The 9,573-nt window shown below is 41.5% G+C and overlaps 1 protein-coding gene across 1 annotated transcript in view; it reads left to right on the top strand.

The window, feature by feature from the left end:
• Window positions 1-5,972: 5,972 nt before the first annotated feature.
• The window catches only part of C1QTNF7 (C1q and TNF related 7), a 48,934-nt gene continuing 45,333 nt past the window's right edge, over window positions 5,973-9,573 (top strand). Inside the window, exon 1 of the mRNA XM_026052416.1 lies at window positions 5,973-5,990. The gene's annotated coding sequence lies outside the window, so the exon portion shown is untranslated. The remainder of the gene's footprint in view (window positions 5,991-9,573) is intronic.

The raw sequence follows: 9,573 nt of genomic DNA, 5'->3' as shown, positions 1-9,573 counted from the left end.
TCCTCCACTAAAGCCACACCATCCTGCAGAGAAGAATTCACAATTCCAAGAGATAGTGAAAAACTTGGAATTTTATTTACTATTTAGGCCTGTGATTAGGACCCTCATTTGGAGTAGGTGGATCTGCTTTCCCATCTTGATTTGGCATTTATTAATAGTGTTAAAATGTAAATGGCATCCACTGTCCTAATCATTAGTGGGTTTGGTGCTGTTGGTAGAAATGGGCATGGCTTCAACTCCCACTGCAGTGAACTTTTCCAGGTACAGAAGGTACAGACCAAGGTTGGCTGAATATTCAGGAGAACCTCTGCCATGAAAACTGTGACTAAATTCAACTTTTTTTTTTTCTCTTCTGGAAAATGTAAGGTCAGAACTGTCAGAAGTAGTAGCTTACTAAGTAGCTGAGGTGGCTCAACAAGAAAAATACAGAGCTTGATTTTTACTATTTTAAATTAAAGTGGTTGGCAAGATAGTCAGAAAGAACACTGCACAAAAACTTAACAGAATTGACATCTTTGGGAGAAGCAGGGCTATTAACTTCTTTGTACTGGGACGATGGGAACACGTAGGATGTTTTTACCCAAAGGATTTATCAAAAAGCTAGTAATATAATCATAATTTGTCAGCAGTCATGAAATCCAGACACCTCAGGCAACTTTTCAAATTTTGCATAATCTTCAATGTCTAATACATTATGGGAAATACAATGAAATATACCCTGTTCTTAATTGATTCCTTTTGTACCACATTTTTCACGCAGCCTTGGCTGTTGGCCTTTCTTTGCTAAGTGAGGGTTTCAACAAGTGGAGAAGATGGATGGCCAGACCAGTCAACTACACAATATGCAAAAGGTCAAACCACTCAGCTAGCAGATTGCTATTGCTTCCAGATAAACGAAGCATAATGAATCAGATAACTTTCTTTTTGAAAAACAAAACAAGGAAACTAGAAAGTAGTTCAAGCTGATAATGTTTTCTTTACAACTTGAAGCCTGACTATGCCTGACTGCAGGCATAGCTTTGAGGAGTGTTAAAAACAATAAAAGTCCTTTCGTACTTTGTCCAGTCATAATAGAAGGGAAGAACAAAATTAAGTAGTTTGCATGAGTGATGCCCAGTAGATTTGTGTCAACATTTAAAATAAATCAAGAGTGATGTATGCAGAAAGTGGAATATTGGTTGACCTTTGTGCATGGTTATAATCTTCTTCATACAGGGGCTTTTGAATGAGGGGCCTGTAGTATTATCAGCTCCCTAATGTACCCTTCAGTCCTGAGTAATGGACATCATAGCAGCTTCACCCCATAGCTGCTGAGCTCTAACCAAGGACAGGCTGCAGTGCAAGGCATCATAGCTAGGGTGCCAAATCACTGGAACAACTACATGGGCAACTGAGCTTGCTTTCTTGTATATACAAACTCAGTACATCCAAGAAGGGAAAATTGTTAAGAATGTTTAGAGGAAGCATTTGGTTTCCCAGTATTCCCAAGCCAGCATGTGAGCTAATTTTAAATGGATCTCTGCTACTTTCAGACTTATCTCTAGTTGCTGCTTGACTGCACTTGGCAGAAGACTAATAAATATAAGCCATTCTTATTACACTATCTTGAATGTCAAGCATGTTTTCATTACATTCTGACTAGTCCGAGAAGATAAACTGGAGGCAAGCTTCCTTGTTCTTCTGAAATAAAGGACAGTGATAAGCTGACATCTCATGGAGAGGAAGTTCTTGTGCCTCTGGAGGCTGCATTTGCACAGCTACCTATGGCAGGAAGACAAGTACAGCAGTAGAGCTGTTCCAAGCTGTTCCAGGCAGAAAAGATTTAAATCCTGCTTCTTGTTAGTTTTGTATTAGTGGCTGATGATTAAATGGAGAGGTAGAGCAGGGATGACTTTAGTGAGGTGATCTCATTGGGTAAAGGAGCTTTGGACAGTGTATTCTAGCAAATTCAGCCTTAGAATAACTTATACACAGTTGAAAGTCACAGGCCCTGTTGAAATGATACTTTGCATCTAATATAGAAACAAAAATACATGTGGGGTTAATCCACTCGAATGCCTCCCTGAGGTGCGAGGAGGCCCCAGCAGCTCCTCATGCACCAAGACATACTGCTTGTCATTGATGGGTTTTCCCTCACAGTCATTAATTTCCCAGCATCTCCAGATGAGTGCACCAATGGAAAAAGCCACCACTTAAAAGCAGAGCACCCATCCTTCCCACTTCTTTTTTCCTGGATACTAAAATCTGAATTATCTGATGCCTTCACACTGGTCTTTCCTCAGCCATTGTTGCCATGTCTTAAAGCTGTCTCTGCCATGTCCTGAGGCTATACTAGGACTGAACAATTGTCATCCTGGGAACATCCTTCTACTGACCAGCTACAAAGGCCAAGGGCTAGCTGCAATATAAACATCAATAAAATATAAACTTTTCTGTATATGGACATCAGAGTTCCATGTGACAGCCGGTTTTATTTTCTCATTTATAGCCACTGGACAATGGCATATTTCTGTTTACCTGAATGAAGCCAACTTTCATTCACAGCTGTCTAAATGAGGGGAGAATTAGGCTTCTGGCTTTTAGCAGCTGGGTCAGTTCCTAGAGTGCAAAGTGTGTCATAGAAACCTGCTCATTCTCTCAGTGTTGCAGCTGAGCAGTTTACATTGACATCTTGGTAATTGAGTTCAGTATTATCTGAATATAAATGCATCCAGCCGTAACACAGGAAAATCCCAAGTCCCAGCATCAAAGGACACTTTTTTATTATTATTATTCCACTAAGTCATATTATTTCCTGCCTGCAGATCTATTGCTTAATGATTCACTGCACATGAAAGATTTTGTTTGATTCCTGATGGTGATACTTGTCTTGGAAACATTCTCGATAATTATTAGAACCTGCTGAATCTTAAAACATTTTGGTCAGACAAAGGACTTAAATATGTCATCAAGAAAAGGTCCCAGCTGTTTGCCACATGAAAGGATTAAAGATGACAGCCTGTCAGGGGTGAGATGACTATGTTCCTCAGAACACATTATCTCTTGTGCATCTATTGCATAGTTTCTTTTTTTTTTTTGGTATTCAAGATCAACAATTTCCTGTGCTACAAATGTAGGTCCATTTTCTTTTCCATCTTTGCTAACCCGTGAGCTGCAGTGTTGTGCCTGCATGGCGTGAATATCACCAGACTAGTTTCTGTGGCAAGCAGGTTGATTCTACTGTACCTGGTCTAGACAAAGCCAAAAGCAAGAAAATCAGTGTGCTAGTGGAACACTAAAATCAAAGATAGTTGCCTCCATTTTTAACCTTAGAGGAATCAAAAATGAGCCTATCATATGCACCCATGAGCAACCCTATAAAAATACATCTTTCTTTACATGATATCAGTCCCATTCCCCCCACACCTCTCAAGGGAACCTATATTTTCTGTTGAACACTTAAATTTTCATGGCTTTCAAAACTCTGTTCAGTTCCACCCTATTTTTCTGTCTGCCTCTCACATTCAATCTGGAAAGCTCAGTGGTTCAACTCATTATTTTTGATATTCTCTTTCAGTTGTAGCTAGCTTGCCTCTGCCTCTGTCAAAGCTTCAACTGCATCTCCCACCCTAAGGAATCGTCTCTAAGACAAGAGTTGAACTATTGGCTCATGCTTTAGCTTTGTATCATAGAGTATTTAGATAGACTTCGAGGGCACAAAATGTTCACCAAAGACGACCATTAGCAATATTTGATTCTTGTCATTGCAGCTATAAGATTACAGGGATTAATATGAATCCTTACTACTTCACCAGTGTCCTTAGTCATATTGCTGCGAAGCAGGTAGATAAATACAATGGAGAAAGATATGATGAGAACTAGTGAAAAATCCTTTGCAGAGTCAAGGTTTAGGAATCCTGACAATTTAGTGCACGGACCATTGGAAAACATGCTCTTCCCCGTGTAACAGGGACAACATCCTTTGCTCCTCAGAGAAAAACCCTTCAGGAGGAGGAAGCAGCATCTCACATTTCCATAACAGGAGCAGAGAGAGGCCAACTGAGAGAAAGAGAGTAATACTCAGGATGATCTTTAATAATTCTGCATATTTCACATAACTGTGCTAGGTATACGATAAACCAAATACAAATTTCCAGTGCTGCCAGCAATATATTACCCCATATGCTGGATCACAAAGTACAGATTAAGATACAAAAAACCTTTGTTTCTGATAGTCCGTTGAAATGACAGGATAGGATGATATCTGCACTTCTCACTGTTGCTCATCCATGACCAAGTCCACCAGCAGATTCACAGAGCAAAACAAAATACTCTTAGCTATACTTGGGGTAAACTAAGACTTGTCAAATCACTAACGTGCTGAAGCTTTCACATTATGATAGGTCCGTATCATTTTCTACCAGAGGACGGTTTTTCCTGATTAGCGTCATTTAATATTGAAATGAAATAAATGCTTAGTTTTCCTTAAATCTTTCATCATGGGTAGCAGTGTTTTATTAATCTCGAGTGAACACATAGGAGCATATTCGCTAACTTTCCATTAAGTGTACAAAATACTTAATATTTAAATGTCATACAAATTAGAACAATCAAATGAAAGAAATCTTTCATAGTCACTTCACTATTACTATTTTGACATTGACTGCTCCATTTCTAAAGATTCATTTCCTCTTTCAAGCACATTAAACACCCTTGGAAATTTCAGTCTAATGTATCCCATTTTGCAAGAAAATATGTCTGACAAAGCCAAACTCATTTAATAATGATAAACCTTATATCACTTTAGCATCAGCAGGTCTGCTGGATGTATTTCCAAAAGTGCTACTTGGAGGCCAGTTTGAGACACGCTTTTCAGGACCCTCATTTTCAGAAAGGATTCAGCACATGCTTTTGCAAAAGTTTGTTATGCTGCTAACATGGAAGCTTGCTGCTCAGGCACTGAAATTCTCCAGACCACTGCAATGCTTCAAAATTTAAGCCTGGATAATTATGGCTTTCCGCTTGCTTGCCACTTTTTATAACGAACTCATATTTTTAAAAGGTGACCTTTTACTGTTAATTCATAAATGCAGGCCAGGTGTTTTCAACCATAACTGGTTGCAATGGCAAGAAATTATTCTCCTGCCACAGGCAGAGGCAGCCTCTTCTGCAGACCAAAATTCCCCATGCTGCACTCCCTGCATGTGCGCAATGCAGGGTACAGCCAACCCCAGCAAGCTGATGCCTTTGTAAACCTTGCTTATCCATACCTCGCTACCTATACCATGTTGCCCATGCCTTGACAGTACCTCAGAAGATAGCCACCTGCACAGGATGCTTTTGCAACCCCACAAAGCCACATGAGGGAGAGCTGTGATCAGCCTTTGGACTGTTTGGGGGACCTGGCTCCTTGGGGACCTTGGAGCACTGACCACGTTGAGGTACTTCCCTATTCCTTCACTTCAAGGCAGATCCTGCTCCTCCCCAGTCCCACGCCGAGGGGCTCCCATGCCAGAAAGAGCATGATTTTTTCCGCTTCTCTCTATCTTTACAGAGAGGGGAACTTAGCCTATAATGCTTTCCAAAAGCGACAGAATGTCACCTGAGGGAGGCCATCCCCCAGGTCCTGCTAGGGCTCCGTGTCGCAGGGCTCCGCTCGGGAGCAGACACTTGCTCGCGGCTCCACACTATATGCTGCAGTCCTTCCAGCCGGAGTTTTATAGCGAGCTGACAGTTGCTTTAAATTAGAGAAGTTGGCGAGTGTCCGAGGAAAGGAGTGGGAGCCTATTTAGCTGAGACAGGCAGTTACAAAACTTAATACAAGCGCATCAAGATTCAAATAAGTTTTCACAAAGTGCTTTATTTGTCATCAAAGCATTTAAACTTCTTCTAAAGGATTTTGACTCACCAACAATCATCTGTTGTCTTGAATTTACAGCACTTACGGAGCAGCTCAAAAGAATAGTATTGCTTTTCCTGAACAAAACCGGGGTCATCTACTCGAATGTAAGGTAAGTTGCAATTGATTCTCTTTTCCTGTTTCTCTGAATTCTCTGAAATGCATTTAAAGAAGGGAACGAAACAGAGATACTTTTCAGAAAATGTAGATTTTTTGCTGGGCTACATATGATTCTATTAGAAATGTATGTAGTAGGACTTCAGTGAAATCTGTGTATACAGCCTGTCTTGTAAGAGTAATAAACATTGGCATTTATGCACATAATCTCTTTATCAGAAAGTTAGCAGAGATGTTTTAAAAAAAACAAGAACACAGTTTAATTGTGAAAACTTATTTTTAAATCTCTTTTTGACAGGGTTTATAATAATAGAATTGTTTAAACTCTTTTGAAATATATCTCCATGTTTAGCTTTCATCTTACATTCTGTTAACCCAAATTAGTGATTGTAAGTCTTTTTCCCTCATGAATGATTCCAGCATCATCCCAAATATTCACTTAACCTTTCTTGCTATATTTTCATGGCAACTTGTTCTGAAAAAAAAAAAAAAAAAAAAATCTGAAAAATCTATAAATTCCAAATAAATCATTTTGCTCCTCAATTTATCTTATTAAACTCTCACTGAAATATCAGTTTGCTATTTGGGATGTCTCATGTTTTTCACCAAGGTAATTTAACTTTTTGTGCTTCCTTTGCTCCTGACAGTGTACTTTATATCTACATGCTGTACAAAAAACATACGTTCTTAAGTATCAATGAGTGTTGAGTGTCAGTGATTAAGTACAACCATGGTCTGGATAGGTGAGGGAATAAATGGATAAGCAATTTTTTGAGCTGCTTATCCCCCCCAAATCTCTGGTGGCCCATGTTGAGATGACCCTGTGGTAAGGCTGGCTGCCAGTGCCCAAAAAGTGCCACTCAATGGTGGCTACTACTTCTTTCTTATTACTTTCTCTAACCCACTCACTTTCAAGGAAATCCTGAAGCTTGTCAGGCTGAAGTTTTAGGAAAAATATGGGTGTGAGGGCAGCATTATCCACAGTCCTTGGAGCTACGAGAGCTATGGAAATTTCTACAGATGGCTGGAGCAACCTGCTTCAGAAACCCCAGAACAACCATGTCACATTGCAGAGTGTATTAAAGAGGTGGAAAATCCCTTCTTTCCTGTAGTGCCCTTCTTCCTGTTTTTCCTGATTTGAGACTATTTAATCTGGCCCACTGAGTGGGTTTTCTTTTTAACCAGACCTTGTGAGGAGTGACCTGCCAGAGCAGGTGGAAAATCTGGGCTACTCGCTGCTGGTCCTGCTGAATTCGTGCTGAGCCATCGCCACTGCTGAGGCTTTGTCTCCCTTGGACACCATCCACCTGAAAAATCCATCGAGGAGTGCAGGGAGAGAAGCACAGAGGCAGGGGGCAAGGGAAAGGGTGTGGAAAACCAGACTTTTCTCTCCAGAGTGGACTGGGAGGGGATGCTGGGCCCAGCCCACAGGAACGAGGAGAATCCGGAAAGCTCTGCTGCCTTTGAAGCTACACATGTGCTGAGTTTCGTGCACATAGGCACCCACACCTCTTGGAGTTCCCAAAAATTAGGGCCACAGGGATCTCAATCAAGTGATGCATAGGCAAGGGCTGCACAGGTTAGGGATTTGTAGGGTTTTTCTACTTGTTTAGTTATTTTTTGTTCTTTGTTCTTACTGGACAATATCCCATGGGCTTGATGGGTCCAGGAGAGTGATGGTGGTGAAGGCTTATTGCTTATTGACACAAGAGACACGTTGCTTATTGACACAAGAGACAGGACAATTTCTGAAACCAGAGATCTCACCTGCCCACACACTCCCAGGAACTGCAGTGACTGCTTCTCATTTCGCAGCAATAATAAGAAATAATACAAACAAAGAACATTGTTCATGATTATTCATCTTATCTGTGATCTGCACATATCACTATTCCACAGAGCTGTGGTTCTGTCACAGCTACAAGATGAAAAGGGAGGTGGAAATCAGTATATGAGCCATGTTCCTGGATTTCAGTGTCTGCAGGAAAGTATCTTCTTCCCCATTCACTGGGGTACAGCTGACATATCTGGAATTCTCTGTAATGTCTCTATACATAAGTTTGTCTGTGCACTGGGATGCCTAGGTGCCATCGTCCTCAAACGGGTGCTACAGCAGCAGCGTTGGGCATGCTGGGGCTGCACCATCAAATAACATCCATGTTCCTGAAGAGAGACATTGCAAATGAGAAAATGCCAATTGACGGAGGCCAAGAAAACTTTATGTGTGCGTGTGTGAAATGAAGGCATGTGTGAAATCAATTAAGAGGCATTAAAAAAATAACTTTTCTGATTCCTAGAGATTGCTTGCCATGGATATAAAACAAGTCAAACTCCATTTTACCTGCAGATGTGGAGTTTTTGGTAGGCTAAAGGGCAGCTGAGCTGTCGATGTGATTGCCTTGGCAGGAAACGTTAGAGGCTTTTTTGTGATCATACGAGGCAGTGAAGGCTCCATATGAAATAATTACCAGGCAGATTTACATTTTAGTCACAGGCTGCAAGTGTCAACAAAAGATCTTCCTTTCTGCTTATAATCTGTCTGAATCGAGAGGTGCAGATCGGTAGGGCAGTTTCACTTACAGGTTGAAGAGGAGTCTGAGTTTGCTGAAATTGAGCTATGCTGCAGTTGTTCAGGTTCTCTTTAGATTAGAATTTAGTTTTCTTTTTTTGTGTGAGTACTGTGACCTGTTCCTGAGCGTCCGGCCTCAAGACTCACCTGATACCAACTGCAGACTGGAAAGCTCGAGGTCCTGCAGACAGAACTGCAGAGGAATCAGATCTTCAAGGATATTTTACTGGTGCAGGAGTTATTATGAAATGATCCCTCCACATCTCTGTGAAGAGCAAGTATGGAGGCAGCAATGTTCAGAATAAAACCAATCCTTTGGTAACAGGGAAGGTTTTAAAGGGAAAGGATAGGACATACATGATGTACAGGATATACTCATAGAATCATAGATTCATAGAATGCTTAAGGTTGGAAGGTCATCTAGTCCAACCCCCCTGCTCACGCAGGGTCACCTAGAGCACGGGGCACAGGGCTGCGTCCAAGCGGGTTTTAAAGATCTCCAAAGAAGGAGACTCCACAACCTCTCTGGGCAGCCTGTTCCAGGGCTCTGTCACCCTCACTGTCAAGAAGTGTTTTCTCAAGTTCCTGTGGAGCTTTTGGTGCCTCAGCTTGTGGCCGTTTCCTCTAGTCCTGTCGCTGGCCACCACTGAAAAGAGGCCGGCCCCTCCTCCTCACCTCACCTTGAGGTATTTATACACACTGATCAGGTCCCCCCTCAGCCTCCTCTTCTCCAGGCTGAACAGGCCCAGCTCCCTCAGCCTTTGCTCATAGGGCAGATGTTCCAGGCCCCTGATCATCATATACTGACAGGGATGTTTCACTTAGTCGGGGCAAATCTACAAGGAATCTTAGGGGAATAGCCATTCCTAGGCTGGGAGATGTGAGAATCCATATGTTGTGCTGGCTTAAACATATTGGCTTGTCTTCAGTCTATTTAGTGGATTTGTTTTCCTCATGTGTATCTCCCGGACCTGAGTGGTGCAGCCTGCAGAAACGGATTCCAAATTTT

Source organism: Nothoprocta perdicaria, unplaced genomic scaffold (genome assembly GCF_003342845.1).
Source record: "Nothoprocta perdicaria isolate Ctin4 unplaced genomic scaffold, notPer1 scaffold_88, whole genome shotgun sequence".
In the NCBI taxonomy this organism is placed as follows: Eukaryota; Metazoa; Chordata; class Aves; order Tinamiformes; family Tinamidae; genus Nothoprocta; species Nothoprocta perdicaria.
This window is presented reverse-complemented; position numbering and strand designations above follow the sequence as displayed.